Source organism: Cupressus sempervirens, chromosome 10 (assembly GCF_028749045.1).
Source record: "Cupressus sempervirens isolate cs-2001-9-10 chromosome 10, ASM2874904v1, whole genome shotgun sequence".
NCBI classification, from domain to species: domain Eukaryota; kingdom Viridiplantae; phylum Streptophyta; class Pinopsida; order Cupressales; family Cupressaceae; genus Cupressus; species Cupressus sempervirens.
Genome location: NC_143127.1, coordinates 769,491,038 through 769,511,883, shown reverse-complemented (window position 1 = coordinate 769,511,883; position 20,846 = coordinate 769,491,038).

Genomic DNA, 20,846 nt, shown 5'->3' with positions numbered 1-20,846 from the left:
AATTGACATCTTTTGAGTGTTAAAATACTTTCTTGTCAATTTTTTTAATTAAAATATACTATATCTAATTAAAACACTATAATCTCTATATGAGAATTTTCTTAACTTTGAGCTCTACAAAATGGTGTTTATAAGTTATTATAAAAATATCATAAAAATAGTAAAAGTTATTGAAACGTCAATTTTTTGAAATAACTTTATTTCTTTAGTAATTGGATACATAGTATAAAACATGCATTTAATAGATATTTCCAATTGGAAAAGTGTGAGACCATATATAAGTTAGAATAAATTTATCTAGATTATATGTTTGAATAAAATTGATTTTTTGATAGAGATACTCAAATTTAGTTATTTTGATAAGTAAATCTAAAAGGTGACACAACTTTTCACTTTTACCCTAGAACAAGCATAGGTACAAGCCAAGATTTTTATTTTTTTTGAAACAAGTATGGATGAACATAGCATATAGCATATGAGGATCACAAAGATTGCAATGAAAGACTAACCATTTCATCCCGACACCAACAAATCTCCAAAACACCACTACTAACCAAAATTACTAACTACAAAAGATGCATAACTAAATTTTAATCAAAACATTCCAAATTCAAAATGCAATGCCAAAGGATTGAAGAGGACCTAAGAGGGTAACCAAAAAACTTCCTAAAAAGTTTAGGTCAAATTTAAAAGTGCCTATTGTCCACCCAAACAGGTTTTTATGAATACCAACAGATATTTTAAATCAACATTGTGTGATATTTTTTAGTATCATATGACCTTTCTCTAGAAGAAGGGCAACACTTTTGAGGATTGGGTGACACTTCTCAAAAGAATGTGCAATACTTTACTAGTATCATACAAAACTCCTTCAAAGATGGTGTGATACTTTCTAGTATCGCACAACATTTCTTCCTAAGAGGAACACAACTCCTTTGGGCATGTGACATTTTATAGTATCACCCCATGCTAACACATGGTCACCCACGAAACATATAAAATGCTCCAAGGATAAAATAAAGAGGAAAAAAATGTTTAGAACCTCCACATTGGGGAGTACCAAATTCAAAATTTGAGGCATAAACACTTGAATACAAAACTATAATCAAGTAGTGAAGGGAAAGTACAGAAGGAAACATTACAGTGTACTAAAAAAAATCACAATAAACTAAAGGAACATCTTAATGAACAGTGTAGCCAAACTAAGTATGTGGTTCCTCCCAACCATAATAGCATCATAAGACCATCATGGGCCCTAGCCATTCCCTATGTGTAACATCCCAAACTATCAACTAGATTGTCAGTTCTAACATATAAGGATGTCACTACTAAAATGTGCTACAATAAAAGCATAAGGAAATCTAACATATTAAAAGTAAATCATAAGATAGTCCTACAACACAGATAACATCATCTAGTAAATCATAAGATATTCCTGCAACACAGATAACATCATCTATCATATGCTAATCATCATAATAAGGAAATGCATCAATAATAATATCATATAAACATGATATAGAAGCATTCTAATGAAAGAATAAATAACAAGAAAACATACTCTGGAATCCAAAGTACCAAGTGAAAACATCCAACAACAGTCACACTGGGATAGTAGACCATCTCTGTATACTAGTCCCTAGTAGTGGTATAGGTAGCTACACCTCCCAACTAGGTGGAACCCATAGGCCCACTCTTATTGTGCTACTGGAGATAAAGATCCAACCATAAACACACAAAAAGAAAACATGCATGGCTAACACTCACAACAGACAATATGACTAAAACCAAGAACATAGACAATGCATAAACTAAAGTTCCTAGTTAAACACTCAATGGGCTACTAAGTAGGGGTTAACATCATGGAGAGTTTCTTGGCATCCAAAATCCTAAGCTTAGACCGTGCAAATTCAACTCCTCGACGAAAGGCTCTAGCACACCACATCTTTTTATTATCTTAAGTTTTATTACCACCTAGTATTTTATTTATTTATCACTTAATTAAAACTTCCTTTGCCAACCCTCTAGGCACAATGATCACCACGCTACAAAATAGAAGCCCCCTCCATATACTACCCTACCCTACCCATCCTCATCCAACAATGAGTGCCTATAGGCATGAAAATTCCCAACCCAACCCCAATGATCATAACATTTGAAAGTACCATGGAAGATCGAGCCTCACAAGTCACCTGATAAATGTACATGCACATACTCATGTGTGGTGCACCACCATCATGAAGATAATAACTCAAGGATTGAATGAGAACATAAAGCAAAAAGTCACGCAACTAAAAATAGACTCGGGAGGATGGTTGTGGCACACATCCCAATGCAACATAAAAGTATAATAGTGGTTTAAATGACATCCAAATGGATAGTCCAAGTCCACAACCAACATCATGCAAGAAAGCTTGGGAAAACATGGCAACACACAAAATGAGACAAAAACCCCAAAAATCGAAAAACTTCAAAATTAAAACCCATTTGGCCTTTGGGTACAAAAACCCTAATAATTAAATAATATTTGACTTCAAACACTACATGCAAAAATGGACAACATAACAATGTGAAACCCCAAATCACCATCCCAAAAATAGGGAAAATGTTAATACCCAAGCAACTAGATAGAACTAGTAAATAGAAACTGAGGGGAAGACTAGTTCTCAGCCTCCTAACAAACCCCTACTAGAAACAAAAGCTGAAATGAAGTAGAAATAATAAAATGGGAAAGCCCTACCTGAAAACAAAATGGGCAAAAATTGAAATCAGGCTGATAAAATAAATAACTTGCTCATACTACCAAAAGTGACAACAAAGCAACATCTCCCTGAGTTGGATCCAACAAGACTAACCTTGCGAAGATCCCACACTCATAGCTCTCAGAATGAGTAGAAAACCAATCCTTCAAAAAGAAGATTTTAGAAAAGCTCTCCAATTTTTAAATTGTAAAATTGAAAAGTGAGAAAATAAATCCATTTTTCAATACTTATTCACCTTTCGAGTGAATAGTTGATTAGGGCAAATAGCCAGTTAGACTAACTAGACTCTGAATCAACCCAAATGAAAATAGGGTATTCCTCATAATGGGAATTCAAAAAATGTGTTCCTTATGAAGATCATTCAAAGTGCTTATGTTCCAAGACATAATCTTCATTAAGAAATTTTATTACAACTCTCCTAGATGGTTAATTGTTGACCATCCACTATGTCAGCTTTACTTTTCATTTCTCTAGTTTCTTTAGTGTTCTTCCTTTCCACACTATACGTCTTCCCCCTAGATCAGGGTTTTAATTAGTCTTTGAAACCATGTCAAAGAATCGATTTGAAGTCACCAGTTTATTCTTCCTCCTATTGACTTCTACCCATTGACTTTGGGCTCCATCATTGGTCTCCAATATTTTTTTTGATTTAGAAAGAAATTGATTTTCTACAACAACTGAGACTAAAGGATCCTAGAAGTAGAGAGCTTAGTTCCAAAAACCTTTGATCTTACTAGTACTTTAGGCTTATCCATTCCCCTTGTCCTAGAAAATACCAAACTTGGTGGCACCACTTGGATAGAACTCTAGACTTCCGCTAATCCAATCTTCCTAACCTCACCCTATTCAAGATCTTTTATAAGAACTTCTTCAGTCCTTGAAACTTCAATTCCCCACTCTCTATGGGAGTTGTCATAATGAAAAAAATTGCAAAGATTGTCTCACTAGGAAAAAGATCCTTCAAATCCATACTACAAGTTACTTGAGGAGAAACCATGGGTTCCACCTCTTCCTTGGAATGACCCTTAAAGGATTCACCTATAGCTAGTTGAGAAGAAAAAGGTTGGGAGGAAACAATCTATTTCCTCCTATTTTTTGGAATCAACCCAAGCACTGATAACCTCTTTTTCTCTTGTCGTCACTTTTTCTATCTAAACTAGTTTGGAAATAGACATAAAGGAAGGAGGATCTAAGGAGCATGAATTCCCCTACTAAGCCACTTTCTTCTTCTTATGGATTTGTTTAGCCCAATGACCAATTTTGTTACAAATAAAACATGAGAAAGGGAGAGATTCAAACTGCACTTCCTACTTTAAAAGTTATTGCTTTGAGTTAGCTACTATAAATGAGGGAAGATTATCCAGTCTCCCAATCCTCACACAAACTTAGGTAAAGAGAATTCTTGATTTAGTAGAAGTACTATGATTTGTAGAAAGTAGGTGCCCAAAACATCTTGCCAAACCTTTTAGAACTTCTAGGATTTATAACTCCAAAGGAAGTCCTAGAAACCTAACCTACACTAGAACAATAGAGAAGGAATCATCATAGTTCCACTGGGGCAACCATTTCTATAAGGAAATGGGCATCTTACCAAACATCTAGGGACCACTACACATGACATGGTCATAGTCTTCTTTATTACCAAACTCAAAGGAAATAAAATCCCTTGGAAGGGTTGCAATATCCATATGGCATTTTAGATGCCACATCATTTTCACAAAGCTTTTAATAGATTCAATATTCATGCAAGGATCAAGGAATTTTTGTATCACAGTCAACCCCATGGAGGCTATCAAATTGTTCAGGATAGGGTCAGGGAAAATGATACAATATTCTTCATCCTTACAACCCACCCTAATAGGATCCTTTGGCTAAAGAGAAGGGTTCTTACCTTTGGGATCCCCAAAAAACCCTAGTGGCCACTTTTTAGAATTATTAGCCACCTCTTATTGATCCTTAGGTTCTTCACCTTTTTTGTTGTAAACTATTAGAGGACTAGAAGTCTCCTCCTTCGAATGTGAGCCCTCCAACTTAGGAAAAACCATTGGGGCATTCCTTAGCCATGGAGAAAAGACAAGATTAGACACGGGAGGAATAGATGCACTTGGTACCCCATTTGTTATACTACTTAGTTTAATTTGTTCACTCATGTTAAAAAAATAATATAGACATTATTTTTGTGTACTTCATAAAATTTATTATATTAATTTTAGGGTTTTATGTCATTTCATATGAATAAAGAAACTAAATTTTTTCTCATAACTAGAACTGTAAGTAAACAAATAGATTTATATTAGATTTTTAAGTTATATCTATGTAAATGTTGTATATTGTATACTAATGACATCAATATATTCAATATTATTAAAATTTATATAGTCTTTTATATAAAATAATTTTTTTATACAAAATAGATTACCATTGTATACAAGTATAATATTAAATTTGTATAATTCTGCCTTTTGATAACAAGCACTAATAATATTTTAATAATTTATTGAGAACTGATAAAATATAGTATATGAAAAGTCAAAAAAATTAATAATATTTCAAATGTTTTTCGCTATAAAAACATTAGTATAAAATATTTTGATAGTAAATTATTAAAATTTAATATCAAAAGATAAAACCAAATTTACCTTTATAAATTTTAAATTCAAATTATTTAAATTTAATTTATTTTTGTCACTATGGAGAGTAGGGGAGAGGACCCAGTACTTCCATGTGTTCCAATAGTTGTGGTAGGAGTTGTTCACTTGATACCTACACTTATGACTTAATGTCTAGTTTTTTTGACAACATTGTATCAATACTTGTGACTTTAAAGTTGTTAGTGCGATGCTAACTACCCAAAATTGAATAAAATGTACCCTTAGCTATACAAATTAACCAATGATGTGATGCCACATCAATTGTTCAACTATGGGTACCCTTTATGCACAACCATTGGTCTCACATTTTTTCTTGGGCTATTTTGGACAACTTGGCAAAAAGCATGCTGATGTGGCATCATAATGGGTGATGTGGACTTGAAACCTTAATTATAAGTAGGTGACTCATCAAGTAAGTTGCAGTAAAAAACTAGGAGTGATTTGAAATTTTTACATAGGATTTTGATAAGCGCAAAGTTAGGGTGTTCAAGTACTGGGTCCTCTCCCCTAGTTAAGTTTTGCAAACACAAAGTCCATGTATTGTTTCTCACTATTTGACTCATCTTCGTGTAAACTTTATCTAAGTTTTCTACTGCTGCCTCACCTCACCTCATTATGTATATATATTTCTCTCAAGATTCCAATCTGCAATGGGAAGACTAGTCTACATGCAAAACCCAATTGACAACTAAAAAAGATAAAGAAGATGAAGATTCCATAACAAAAATTACCCAAACTAGTAGCATGATTAAGAAATAGTATTATGAAATCAGTATAAGCTATGAAGAAAAGCACCTAAGAGAGGGTAAAAATATAAATCCAGAAACTTCAAGTTGACTAGTGACTTTGAAGCTCGAGTCATGTTGATTTTTGCCAATCAAGATCATGTCAAGCTTAATAATATTTATCAAAAACAATAATAATTTTTTTGATGTCCTATTTCTTCTTCTACATCCTTTTTTGTATCAGGCAACATTGACCAGAATGACCAAAGTTTTTCTTTTCTGGTTCTTTTCTCTAGGAGCTATTTTGAACCAATTATTATTAATATAAATATAATGTTTCACCAAATTATTTTTTTTCCTTTTAAATAATAATAATGAATATAATTTTTTGGTTCGCAACAACTAAAATAATCTTACTCTTACTTTCGTTGGTTCCCAACAACTAAAATAATCATACTCTTACTTCTTATGTGTGAACTTGGAAAAATCATGTCTTGTTATAGATAAAGACATCTAAACTTGACTACTAAACATTCCCTTTTATTAAGACTTAAATATGACAATATTACAATTAGACTTAGAGCTCAAATGTATCACTTGCAAAACATTCCTAATAATAAAATTATGTCTTTCAAAAAAACACTTCTAGACACTTCTAGACTATAGAGTGAGGTGTACATGTACCCATCTAAATTTTAATTGGTTCAAGATGACATTAGAGTGGATTTGAAGAATGTAGTAAATTAGGTTTGAAGAATATGGGAGAGAGTGAGGAATTGACTATATTAAAGTACAATAAATAATCTTATTATGTTAATGTTATTATGTGTGGTGATTAATATTATACTTCTTATAATATCTTAGAAATTTTATAAAATCAAGACAAGTATATTTATTAGTAAAAATATAGCTCATAATTTAAATTTTGGAATTTTCTAAAGATTAATAGATTTAAATGACTGATATAATATAATTGATATAATTGAATGTTCAAATGATATGATGTCTTTTGTAAAAAGTACTTCCATAATGCATATGACTTTTTTAATATCTTATAAAATTTTATTTATTATTTCATTACAATATTAAATGATTTACATATATAAATAAATATTTTTCTAAATTAAAAATATAATATTAATAATTTAAAAATATAAGCAATCTAAAAGATTTTTTAATGTTATTTTTAATACTGAAAATTTGCATCTATTAATTCATTATGAATTTATTCAGCTTAATGAATCGACTAAAAGTTTACTAAATATTAATCTTTTTATTGAATATAATAAAATTAAGATATTTCCACAAATTACAGAAAACAAAGTACATAGTGTGTCTTCCATTTGATAGACAACTGCCAATGTCCTCAAAGTTATTTATTGTTTACTTGCAAATAACGATTCAGCATCTTAAAGCAAGCACCGGCTACAGTTGTCATTCTCCTGCATGCAAATCATAGACATCAACATATATCGTATGAATTTAATTATATTTGTACTATGATATGCACTTAATGAGTTTTCCAATGAAAAATAAATATAATGTGCATGATATAAAAAATATATTTTTTAACTTCTAAGTGAATTTACTTACATAGTTTTTTCCCCCTTTGAGTATGTAATCTAAAATTTAGAAAATAAATTTTTATTATTATTTTAATAGATTATATCATTAGTTTTGTCAGGTTATATTTTGAGTTAATTATTAAATTGAATATAATTTATTTAAATCGATTTTTGTTCTTCTTTTTTTTTTTAAAGAATTTTTAAAATTATTTTAATAAAAACGTATCATTAGTTTTTTCATATTAATTTTTAAATTGAATAATTTGAGATGATTATTTTTAAGTTTGTTTTATTGTTATACTTATATTTATGTTCATGATTGAATTAAGTTGGATCTCTAAATAGGTAAAGTAAAATATGAATGCTCTTTCAAACCAATTATTTACTCGAAGAACAAGAATGTAAAACAAAAAGACACTAAAATCTATCATTTTTAGAGAAAAAATATTTAACAAAACTTTGACACTTTGTTAGTAATAAGTAATTAAAAAAAATGTGATATAATCTAAAAAAATATTTGTAACATATATATGTGTGTGTACACAAATCTATCATTTTAAAAGAAATTTTATTTAACAAAATTTTGACACTTTATTATTAATAAGTGATAAAAAGAGAAGTGATATAATCTAAAAAATATTTGTAACAATAAATTTAGAAAAGACATAAAAAGAGAGGTGATATAATCTTTAAAAACATTTGTATATAAAGACATTAAATGCATCTATAAATATATGTATCATAAAAGAAATATTTTAGAACAAAATCATAGATATAAAGTTTTAAAAGTATGTAAAAAATTTTAAAAATTAATAAAACAAGTATTATAGATTTATTTGAATTTAATTTATAAAATCAAAAGACTATTAAAATTTTCCATACAAAAGTATTATTTAAAAATATATATATATATATTGCTTTTTTTTAAAAATTATTTGATTTAGAAATAAACTTAAAGATATAATCAAATTTATTTCATTTACAATCTATTATGATATTTTAACTTAGAAATTACGTAAATATAAATGATACATCTATAATAATTAATATTCCTTACCAACTCATTAATTATTCTTTTAAAAACTAACTTAAATAAATTTAGTTAAAAAACTATTATGAAATTTTAACTTGGATATTACATAAATATAAAATGAAATATAAATGATTTTTTTTCAATATTTTATCTTCCTTAACAACTTACAATTTTTTTTTTTTAAAACTAACTTAAATAAGTTTACTTTAAACTTTAACACAATACGAGGGACCTCATCCCCATGAGATTTGAACCTTGATGGCAAAGATAACAATGCAACAACTTAACCATCACAACATGCCACTATTGGCAAACATAATATTGATAAAATAAAATAAAGAACATGTTAAACTATGCTAATTTGAAAAATAATATTTTACCTTTCACTTTGTACACATAATCATTTATTTTTTTCTAAACAATGGTTGTAGGGTACAAATGTGATTAAATAGATGGACGACATGGTGATGGCTTTATCGATGCATATATTTATAATAGATTTTTAAAATTAATGTTACCAATATTTGTTTAGATTATATCACTTCCCTTTTTATGATTTATTAATAAAAAAGTGTCAAAGTTTTGTTAAATAAATTTTATTTTAAAATGATAGAACTTAGTGCTATTTTTTACATTCTTATCCTTAGAGTAAATGACACACACAGATACATATGCATTTGTATGTCTTTATATAGATTTTTAAATTTACTATTACAATTTTTTTTTAGATTATATGACATATCTTTTATCACTTATTAGTAACAACGTGTCAAAGTTTTGTTAAATAATTTTTCTTTTAAAATGATAGATCTTAGTACCATTTTGTTTTACAATTCTTATTCTTAGAGTAAATGACAAATTATCCTTTCAGTAAATAATTGGTTTGAAAGAACACTCATATCTCATTTTTCCTATTTAGAAATCCAACTTAATTCAATCATGAACATATGTATAATAATAAAACAAACGGTTCATTGTTTGCTCTGTGACTTTTTCCTAGTTTCCCACTCCTATTGCAATTTGAATTTGGATAAGCTGGTTTGGCTCTCAAGGGCTAGGTCGGGTCCTGGATTCTTGCCTGGACTTGCAACTTGTACTGACCTTTTTTGGGCTAACCCAAGGAAGCATTGAAGCTAATCATTTTGATGGTGGGGTGCTTGTGGAGTCAACGGTGGCACCAATTGTGGGCCATGAGGATAATACAAGTCACACTATGGCTCTTGGATGGAAGGATGTGGTACTTGGAGAGAAGATGACTCATGTCCTACTAAAAGCCCCTAGGGTGGTTAGTGGTGATGAGGGAGTGGAAATAGTTGTTTTAGATAGCCTGGTTCACAGTGTATCTGCTAACTTGAAGCTTTGCTTGATTGGCATGTTTATTTCCTTTCATCCATCAATCGAGATGGTTAGAAAGTGTGTAAGCTAGAAATGGAATTTAAGGGGGAGTGTGACGGTTTTGGCCATGTCAAGGGGTCTGTTCTACTTTAAATTCATGGTTGCTGAAGATATGACAATGGTGATGGTCGAGTCTTGGTCATATGGAAAACATGGTCTAGTAGTGGTTAAGTGGCACCAAGCATTGGACCTGACGAAAGAATTGAATAGGGTGGCACCGGTCTAGGTAAGGCTCCAGGGACTCCCACTCGAGTTTTGTGATGAGAGGATCCTATGATCTATAGGAATTTTTTTGGACATTTTGTTGCTCCAGATATGGTAACCATATAGAGTTCTAGGTTGGCATTTGTGAGATTCAATGTGAATGTGATTGTGGATACCTCCCTACCTAAATCTATTACTCTAAGCTTGAGGTGGGGTAAAAAAGTGCAACCCATCATTTATCAAAATGTAGGGTTGTATTGCTAGAAGTACTTGTCATTTGGGCATGTGATAGTTGATTGCAAAAAGATAAATAAGTCAGTTAAGGAGGAGGTAGTAGCAAAGGAGGAAGGGGTTTCTATACCTCTGGACATGAAGGAAGAGGGAGTCACATCTTTGGAGAATAGGGTAAGAGAGCTGGAAGGGAAGGGGAACTCTTCACCATGGAAGGAGATAGAAGATAAGAAATTTACCCATCAAGGAGAGATGGAGAGTGTTAGGATAGAAGAGAGGGTGCCCCATAAAGGTGTGGGGGTGTCTTGTAGGGATATGGCTTTTGAGAAGGCCTCTGCATTGGAAAGGCAGTAGAGAGGTTAGAGGAAGGGGAAATCTTCTATGAGGAAGAGGCTCTTCCCTTTCTTTAAGGTATTGAAGACCCACTCAGTACTCCTTTGAGGAACATAGTAATTGAGGAGGTACTTGGGAATGACATGGATAAGGTTTCAGAGAGAGGAAAAGAAAAAGAATTGGAGGGGAAGGTAGCAAGAGCACTTTGCTGGAGTGATGAGGTACCCCAAATCCCTAAGAAGGTGGAACTGATGCAGAGGGGTCAACATTGGAACTCTCCTTACGAAATTAAACACTCAAGGGACTCAACAGTGGATCTCCTTCTCTACATCACAAATTATAAACTTCAGAGTAAATTCAAATCTGCATATATATATATAGTCTGTCATAAATTCATCTTCCTATAGCAAGCCAAGCATTTTAATTTGAATAACCAAGAGTATTACACATTGAAAACTGAATTATGTTTAACCCAAAACTACCATAAATTGATACCAAATGAACCATATGAATTTGCAGCAAACTGAAACATCCATAACGAATTCTTATAATAATTAAAACTTGAACCTTTGCAAAATCTAAAACTTCCAATATAAACCAAATGATCATAAACTCAGGTTTAAATGCAGACCACCAAAATCATTAACTTATTAATCCCAACAACTTTATATTCTGAAAACTGACAAAACGTCTCCCACCATAATGATTTTTTTTTCTAGAATATCATTCCTTCAAAACCGATTCAAATGAGGTGATAAAATATCCCTTGGAAATCATATTTGTCAAACAAAAATCTATAGCAAGAAAATCTGTAACATTATGTCCAAATCTAATTTTTCTTTGTGCCAAATTAGAAAGAAATCAGAACTTTCCAAACAAAAATCTGCACTTTTGGTTTTCAAACCAATCAATATCTTTTCAAATCAAAACTGACTCTTGGAATCTCATTTCATTAACAAAGTTGATATCATGAAATCATGAATCAAATTCCACATTTTATAAACCATAAATTAGTTCTAGCAACACCCTTCAATGTCAATACCATGCTATGATAGAGCAATGCAAATATTTCATACATGAAAAAAAAAACTCAAAACATAATTTGAATGTGCAGAAATTGACTTAGGAAAATCCCAGTGAAATTATTTTTTTTTTTAAATGGCCATGACTGTCGATAGCTAGAGGGCTGAAATATTCTCACATTTTGTTCTCCCTCTGAACTATATCTTGTTTGAACTACTCATTGCCCTTTTATAATTATCTTGTTTGAACTCTAGATTGCCTTCTTGTCGCCATCAGACTTCCTGTTGCAGATGTGATGCTACACCAGGAACTACTAGCCTCGTTGGAAGATGAAGAAGGGAAGTGGCAAACACAAAGAAGACAAACAAGAGTTTTAAAGAAATCTGAGGTCATATTAGAATTAAAGATGGATGTAGGGAAGTCTAGGAAATAGAGTAGAAGAACAAAGTAGATGGCAAGGGAGGTGGCTAGTAGTAGGAAACCTACCTTGGAATCCCTACCAAAAGGGTAGAAAATGATTATTCTGTCATGGAATATGAGAGGTTTGAATAGCCCCTAAACAATTTTCTCTCAAGCAACAACTATCTAACCTAAATATTGATATCCTTCTGATCCAGGAAGTTAAAATGACCATGTCTAATTTGAAAAGTATTGCTAGTTATGTTTGGCTAGGGGCTGATTTTTGTTATAGTGAAGCGAAGATGGTGTTAGGAGTGGCTACCTTTTGGAACCCAAGTGTTGGTAATGGAAGTCTAATCCACTATTCTAGACAAGTAAAAGCATAGATCTGTGTCACTATTTGTGATACAAAAACTTCTTTTGGTCAAATCTCATTTCTCTATCAAAAATCCTTTTTTTTCAAAAACTAAAAATACCCTTTTATAGATCTCAGATTCAATATCACCATTATATATATTTTTGAGTGTTTTGATTAGTTATAATATGTTATAATCTCAAAATATTATAAGTCGATATTTCAACATTTCAAAAGATGCTCCCTCAAAAAAGGAAAAAAATAGTAAATCATATCAAAAAAATAAAAGATTTATATTTATCACTAGAGGAGAGAATCCTCTTCACAAATATGTAATTTTTTTTCAAGAAGGTATAGATTTGATAGGGAAATTTTGACCAGAGGAAAAAACTATTGGATTCTGACAAGTCAAACTTGAGTACTTATAACAAAGAAAATATAGATCAAAAATAATTATTTATTTTTTTGTTCACTAGCTATACATGTCATCTATAAAATATTTTCAAATCAGAACAAAAAACGATGATTTGCACATACTTCTTTGACGGGAACTACACCCTATATTTTTTACAGTTAAAAAAGGGACTTCAAAATAAAATAAAATGAATAAAATCTTACTCAACAAAATTATAAAAATTATAGGCATAAAATTCATTCAATTCTACACATTTCATCAGTTTATATCATCTTCATATTTTAAATACAAATACAATTTTTTTTGTCATTAATGTTGAACTGTCACATTCTGATATCACGTTTCTTTATAAAACATTACACAGGTTTGTGCTTTTACCCAGACACTATCTTATTATTCAACATAAGAAGGGTGATAAATATGGAATGTTGTCAATGTGTATGCTCTTAACACTACGAAAGGAAGAAATTGTCTTTGGGAGGAGATGTTTGTCTATCTCTCCTATAATAAAAATACCTTTTGTATGGGCAATTTTAACTCAGCTCTATACCCATCAAAGAAGGTTGGAGGAATGATGGATTTCAATGATAGTATGAAGGATTTGGCTGAATTCATTAATAAAAATGACTTAATGGATATGGAGATGCATGGAGTGTAGTTCACCTAGTTGAACAATAGGAATATAGTTGACCTTATCCAAGTCAAGCTAGATAGACTTTTGGTTCCAGCTAGCTAGGAGAGCCTAACTTCCTCTTCTCTCATAAGATTACCTAGGATGGTCTCAGATCATACTCCTATCTTTTTTAATTGGAAAGAAGAATCCCAGGGGGGCCCAAGACCTTTTAGATATGAAATTATGTGGCAATCCCACCCTAATTTTAGCTCTAGGGTGATGGAGTGGTGAGGGATTAGTGTGGATGGAACTACTATGTATAGGCTTGCTACTAAACTAGAGAATGTTAGAAGAAATGTGAGGCCTTGAAAGAAAAGTTATTTTGGTGATATCTTTAAGACTAAGGTGGAGGTGGAAGAAAAGTTAGAAGAGCTTTAGAAAGCAATGGGGGAGGGCCCCGCCTTAGAGAATATGATTCAAAATGAGGATAAATATAGAAAGGTTTGGAAGGATACAATGATCAGAGAGGAGACCTTTTGGAAGCAGAGATCTAGGGTGTTATGGCTCAAGGTAGGTGGTAGGAATACTACATTTTTCATAGATCAGCCTCAACTCATAAAAGGAGGAATGTGATTGATAATATCAAAAATAATAACAATGTGAAGCTCACTAATACTAAAGATATAGGAAACTAGGTGAAAAATTATTTCAAGAACACTTATTTGGAAGAGCAGAGAAATATAAGAAAAGAGGATAGACAATGGTTGATTAATTCCATGCCTACTATGATCTCGAATGAAGATAATGAGGAACTTGCACAATTGGTATAGACGAGGAAGTCCACAATGCTATCTTCTCTATGAAAACCTACAAATCTTCAGGACCCAATGGTTTCCCCCCAGCGGTCTTCCAGCACTTTTGGGATTTTATTAAATTGGATCTCCTCTAGGGGGCTTGTGACTTTTTTAGAACTGGGAAACTTCTCAAGCAACTAAATAAAATGTTTATTACCTTGATCTCGAAGGTTAAAGACCCAAGGGTCATCTCTAATTTTAAGCCGATTATTCTATGCAACACTACTTATAAGATTTTCTCTAAAATTTTAGGTTAGAATTAATGCTGCATAAATTCATTGTGAAAACCTAGAATGGGTTTGTCCCAGGTCACCAAATTCTTGATGTTACCATAACAACCCATTAAGTCTTCCACTTTATGGAGAAGAGTGGTAATCTGGGTATGGCTTTGAAACTTGACATCTCTAAAGGCTATGATAGGATTAATTGGATTTTCCTATATGAAGTTATGGGTAAAATTGGTTTTAGTCAAAATATTATAAAGATGCTCAAATCGATGATTGAAAATGTCAATTGCTTAGTGATGGTAAATGGTTCATTTTAGGAGAATTTTGGTGGAGAGAGGGAAGTAAAATAGGGTGACCCTATCTCCCCCTATTTTTTTATCATGGTTGTTGAAGTTCTAGGAAGGGTGTTCTTGAGAAAAATGGAAAGGGGTGGTGGTTAAAGGTGCTAAGCCAACATCCATACTTCCACCCAAGGTGATCCAATAGTTTTTGAATGACACATTCCTAAGTGAGGAATCCTCGATGGGCAAAGCCAAAGCTTGGAAGTCTATGTTGGAGATATATGCAGCCAATGTAGGACAAAAAATTAATTTGGACAAAAGTAAAGTGTTCTTCAACACCTCCCCAATATACAGAGAAGGATTGTAAATTTTTTGGAGTGTAATGTTGTTGTGTTGCCAAACACATACCTAGGCCTCCCCTTAATGGTAAAAGATGTAAGCAACAACTTTTGCAATAACACTTTGGAGAAGATGGCTTGATTGGGTGTAAAGGCAAAACCCTAAGTAGTGCAGGTAAGCTTCAACTTCTTGTTTCCTCCCTCTAAGGATTACTTGTGTATTTCCTTTCACTTTTCAAAAGTACTTAGCCTATGGTAGAGAAATTGGAAAAAATACAATGTAAGGTCAGGAGGAAGTGAGAAGAATAGGTTGAGCATAGTAAATTGCAATATGGTTTGTAAACCTAAAAGAAGAGGTAGCTTGTGGGTAAGGAAGATATCTGAGCTAAATAATGTGTTGTTCACCAAGGTGGGGTGGAAGCTGATGAAGGAGGAAGCCAACTGGTGCAATATTCTGAAAGCCAAAAACTTGGGGAACCTGAAATTCGCTCACTACACCTAGAGAAATGATCTCCCTATGGGATTTGAAATATGGGGAAATATTGTGAGAAACACAACCTTGTTGAAGGATGGTGTAAGGTGGTTGGTGGGTAATGGTAATGAAAATAACTTGTGGGAGAACCCATGGCTCACTGATAAACTACTAGCAAGAACAAAGTATGGGTCCCTTTAGAACCACATCTAGGAGTATGGAGGTATGGTTGTTGATTTTATTAGACTAGGAAGGAAGTCGAGAAAGGTGGAGTTGTAATAAAATGCTCTGGTTGGAGGGGACTTGATAGAAGAGCTAAATGCTTTGCTAGAAGTGTATAGAATCTTGGGGATGGATCAAAATGATGAGTTCATTTGGAAGGCCACTTCATCGAGGGATTTCTCTATTAAATTAGCTTACAAACTAATGTTTGATAAAACTTTGGAACCTAATGACTGGGGGGATGTATGGTTCAATCATTTAATCCCAAAGATCAATATATTTTGGTGGACCACCATCCATGGGAAAATTCTCACTATTGATAACCTAATGAAATGGGGTTTCCAACTATCCAATAGATACTACTTATGTAAGAAGGTGGAAGAGAATATTACTCACTTGTTCCTTCGTTGTTACTATGCTTCTATTGTTTGGGGGAAGCTTTTACAAAAGCTGGAGGTCAACTGGGTGTTTAACAAGGATCTAGTACAATTTGTGGAGAATTGGCAAGGCCCTTTTTCCCACCCCCTCCTTGTCAGATTGTAGATGGTTGACCCCCCCATGTTTGTTGGAATATTTGGAAGGAGAGAAATAACAAAGTGTTCAAGAATGAAGAAAGAAGTGAGGAGGTTGTCATGGACAATATCTACAAACTTATGGTTCAGAATATGAGTTGCAACAAGTGGAGAAAACTAGCATTCCCCCTATTGTATTGGATGTGAAAGTGGCCAAGGGATGGAACTTGGAGGAAGGGATTATGGAAACTGATAATTCCAATTTGTTAGCCAGGAAAAGGACACAATGGAAACCCCTTCCTGCAAATTGAGTTAAGCTCAAATTTGATGGTACTATAAGAAAGGAGGGTTTGACAGGAGGTGGTATGGTCAGTGATAGTAAGGTTAGGATGTTATTGATGTATTCTGGACAACTATGGAAAGTGTCTAATAATACTATGGAAGTGATGGCTCTTTATTAGGTTTAAAAGTTGGTGGTAAGTGTGGGATGGAGAAATGTGGAGATTGAAAGCAATTCAAAAATCATAACTGAAACTGTTAAAGGTAACATGAGGAAAGGATGGGCCATTAAATGTGTTATAGAAGAAATCAGACACTTATTATTTTTTTTAAATAGGATTTATTTGAATCATATCTTTTGGGAGAGTAATAGTGTGGTAGATAGGATGGTGGCGTTAGGCCTAAAGTTGATGGGGCTAAGATGTTGGAGTGAATTAAATGCCTTGCCAAATTGGCTAAGTGATTTAGTGACTCAAGAAATTAAGCATGATGAATCTTAGCTGGAGAATTATTTTAAATTTTTGTGACCTATTATTGAGTTGGTGGATAGGAGAAAGTTATAAAGGATAGATGGCAAGGAGTGATTGAAAGGGTATGAGTAATAATAAATTTGCATTCCTCAAAAAAGAAAGATTTTCTAAGTCTAAGATGAAAGGCTTTTTAATGATTTTTTTTATGCATGTTCTTCTATGTTGGGATGAGAAAAGATTCAAATTTTAAATGGCTAGTGTGTATTGGGAATGATGGAAAAGATTGGGAGAAAGATAGTGGCAGTTGACACATGACATTAATTTCTACAAGGGATGCTACTATAATTACTTACAATTATGGTCATTATGTTCACTTAAGGGATATTGTTTTTCATCCTAAGTGGGAATTTCTTAGCAAGTGTTTCTAGGTTTGGAAGGAGAAGAGAGGCTTAGGAAAATTTGCAGAGATGGGTGGCGACCTTATGTGAATTGAGCCATCCATGATAGAGGAGAATGCTAGGAATTCATTGGTGTGGTATATGTTGAAGGAAGGTGGCTTCATTCCATTTATGGAGATGCTAAATGGGCATGACAAAAATTGCTCTTTGCAATTTGTCAATTCCTAGGAGGATCGAAGAGTAATGATAAATGAAATCTCATTCCACATCTCTGAGGAAGTCATCTCCATGGCGACGGGTTTGGCAATGACAGGAAGGAAATGGCGAAAGGTGACTAGTGTGGCCAACAAAGTGAGTCTGCAGTACTTCCTTTTGTAGGGGGAGGAAGCAATTTGGCATAAAGGAGGTTTTATGTGGGAGAATCTCCCGGAGCCATGGAACAAGGTATGTTTGGTGCTAATGAAGTACTTTACTCTGGAAGGGAGGTATGGTGTCTGTTATTACTACCACTTTCCTCTCCTAAACTATTTTCACCATCGAGATATTATTTCCATTCCATTTTTTTTGTTGCATGATTTAATAGATTCAATGACTGATGTCAAGGAAAAAATGAGGAAGGGTGTTAATTTTACCAATTTATACCAAGGGTTAATGTTTCGACTATATCAATTTCATCTTGCTCTTGTCACCCCTAGGATTGTAGAAGTTGGTATAAGGGTGTTAATTTTACCAATTTACACCAAGGGTTAATGTTTCGACTATATCAATTTCATCTCGCTCTTGTCACCCCTAAGATTGTGGAAATTGGTATTCCTACCCATCCAAACCCTTGGCCCCAACTTGTTCCCCTTAGAATCACGGGCCCCAATGCCCCTACCCCATAGCCTTCACCGAGAAGGTCCCCTGTTGAATTGAACCCCACCCCTTTAGGAAAGAAAGGGAGACAAGATGTAGGGAAAGAGAGGGAACTAGAGAAGTCAAAGGAGAAAGGGAGAGGGGGTGGGAAGAGGTTGGGGAGATTAGCTAAGTCCAGTGCCAAGAGTAAGCTGAAAGCTAGGGCCTTGCAAGAGGAGGATTCAGATTCCAAGGACACAAGTCGTTCCAAATGAAGAATGAAGGAGAAGGCTTTGAATTTGGGCACAGGGGGGAGAGAGAATGGAGGAGGAGGAAGAGGAGGTGTCAGAATCCTCTCAATCTAGCTCATGGGGAGGGATGAAGGAGAAGAAAGAGGTGTCACATGTTTCGATCACAATTGGGTTGGGGTGTGTGGATTTCCCTAATATGGTGGATAGTGTGGCCTCCCCCATTATGATTTCCTCCCCTATTAAGGTTCCTCCTAAGGGTAATGCTAACCCCCCCACCCCGCCTCCCAAATGTGCGGGATGCCACTTTGGTGCAAGTGGATGGAGTTCCTAGTGACATGCAGGAGGTTAACGTGGACATCAAGAAGATGGGCAATGACGAGGTGTGGTAAAGAATTCATGCACTGGAAGAAAGGATGCGTCTTTTGACAAAATTCATTGGCAAAGTGACACATGCAGTTGCCACCACACTTCACCTACTCAAAGATATGGAGAGAGATTTACCAAAGGAGGACTCAAAATTACAGTTTGACATACTTGCAGAAGATTGGGAAAACATCCTTCTGGGGAGGAAAGAGGCTAAGAAGCCTTAATGGCTTTCTCTTTCTAGATTTTTATGTTGTTTATCATTTGGTTGTCGAACTTGGCTCGGTTTAAGGTTGTTATGCCTTTGTTTATATATTTATGTAGCTTTTATAGTTTTAATACATGCAATTTGTATGTTGAGCCTATTGATACTATTTTAGTTATGTTTTTGAACTATATGTTTTTGTTTTCTAAGTAGTAGGTGGTAGTTCTGGTTGTTGATATTCTGCTGGTAGTTGACCAATTTGATCGTTTAAGAGCCAACCCCCTAGTTTTCGCTACTTTTAATTCAAAAAAAATAAAACAAACTTAAAAATAATCATCTCAAATTATTCAATTTAAGAATTAATATGAAAATATAATATGAAAAAACTAATGATACATTTTTATTAAAATAATTTTAAAGATTCTTATTTTTTCTAAATTTAAATTCATGTAGTAAAAAAGAAAAAATGATTTACATAAATTATCAAAATATAACATGACAAAACTAATCTATTAAAATAATAATAAAATTTTATTTTCTAAATTTTAAATTACGTACAAAAAGGGCGAAAAAACTACAAGTAAATTGACTTAGAAGTTTAAAAAAATATAATATTTATTTTTATCTAAAAAACTCATTAAATACACATCACAATACAAATATAATTAAATTCATAGAGTATATATTGATGGCTATGATCTGCACGGGTAATGTCAACCGGCCGGTGCAAATATATTGCACCGTAGCCGGTGCCCTTAAAGCATGTAACATGTAATTGGTAGAGAGCGAAAATGGACACATCACGGGTTAATTAATTTAATTGTACAGACAAAATGCAGTGTTACGTCCGCTTCAGAGATAATATTGTCTGTCAATTTAGTATTTAATCTTCGAGGCCAACATGATGGTGATGGGAAAGCAATGTCGGAAATAAAGTTGATAAAATAATTTCCACCACAAATAAATGAGTCACTGGGAATCTTATTTTTGAGTTGTCTACCAGGGTTTACTCCAAGTCAATTTTACTGTGGAAAAAGTAGAAATCACAATTCCTTCTATTATTAAGATGATATTATTTTGCACTACGCGAGAGCTGATAGGACCTCACACTTATTGGCCTCTAATGTCATTACATGTTCATCTGATTTTGAAAAATACAAAATTGTATATCAACAATATAATGCAATTAAAAAATATTATATTAGAAGAAACTATAACATATTAGGTCTCTTTCTTCAAGCAACCTGTCTTTTTCATGAGGTAAATTTTGAATATCTTAATGTAGAAAACATACAAAATATAATTGATTGTTTACATGTTAGGATTAAACCTATACATGAGGATCTTCAACTCAAATCAAAATGCATCATACAATTAATAGCAATTAAAATTTGAGAGTATCATTTTTATAGAACTTAAAAGAAGAGGCTTGCCTA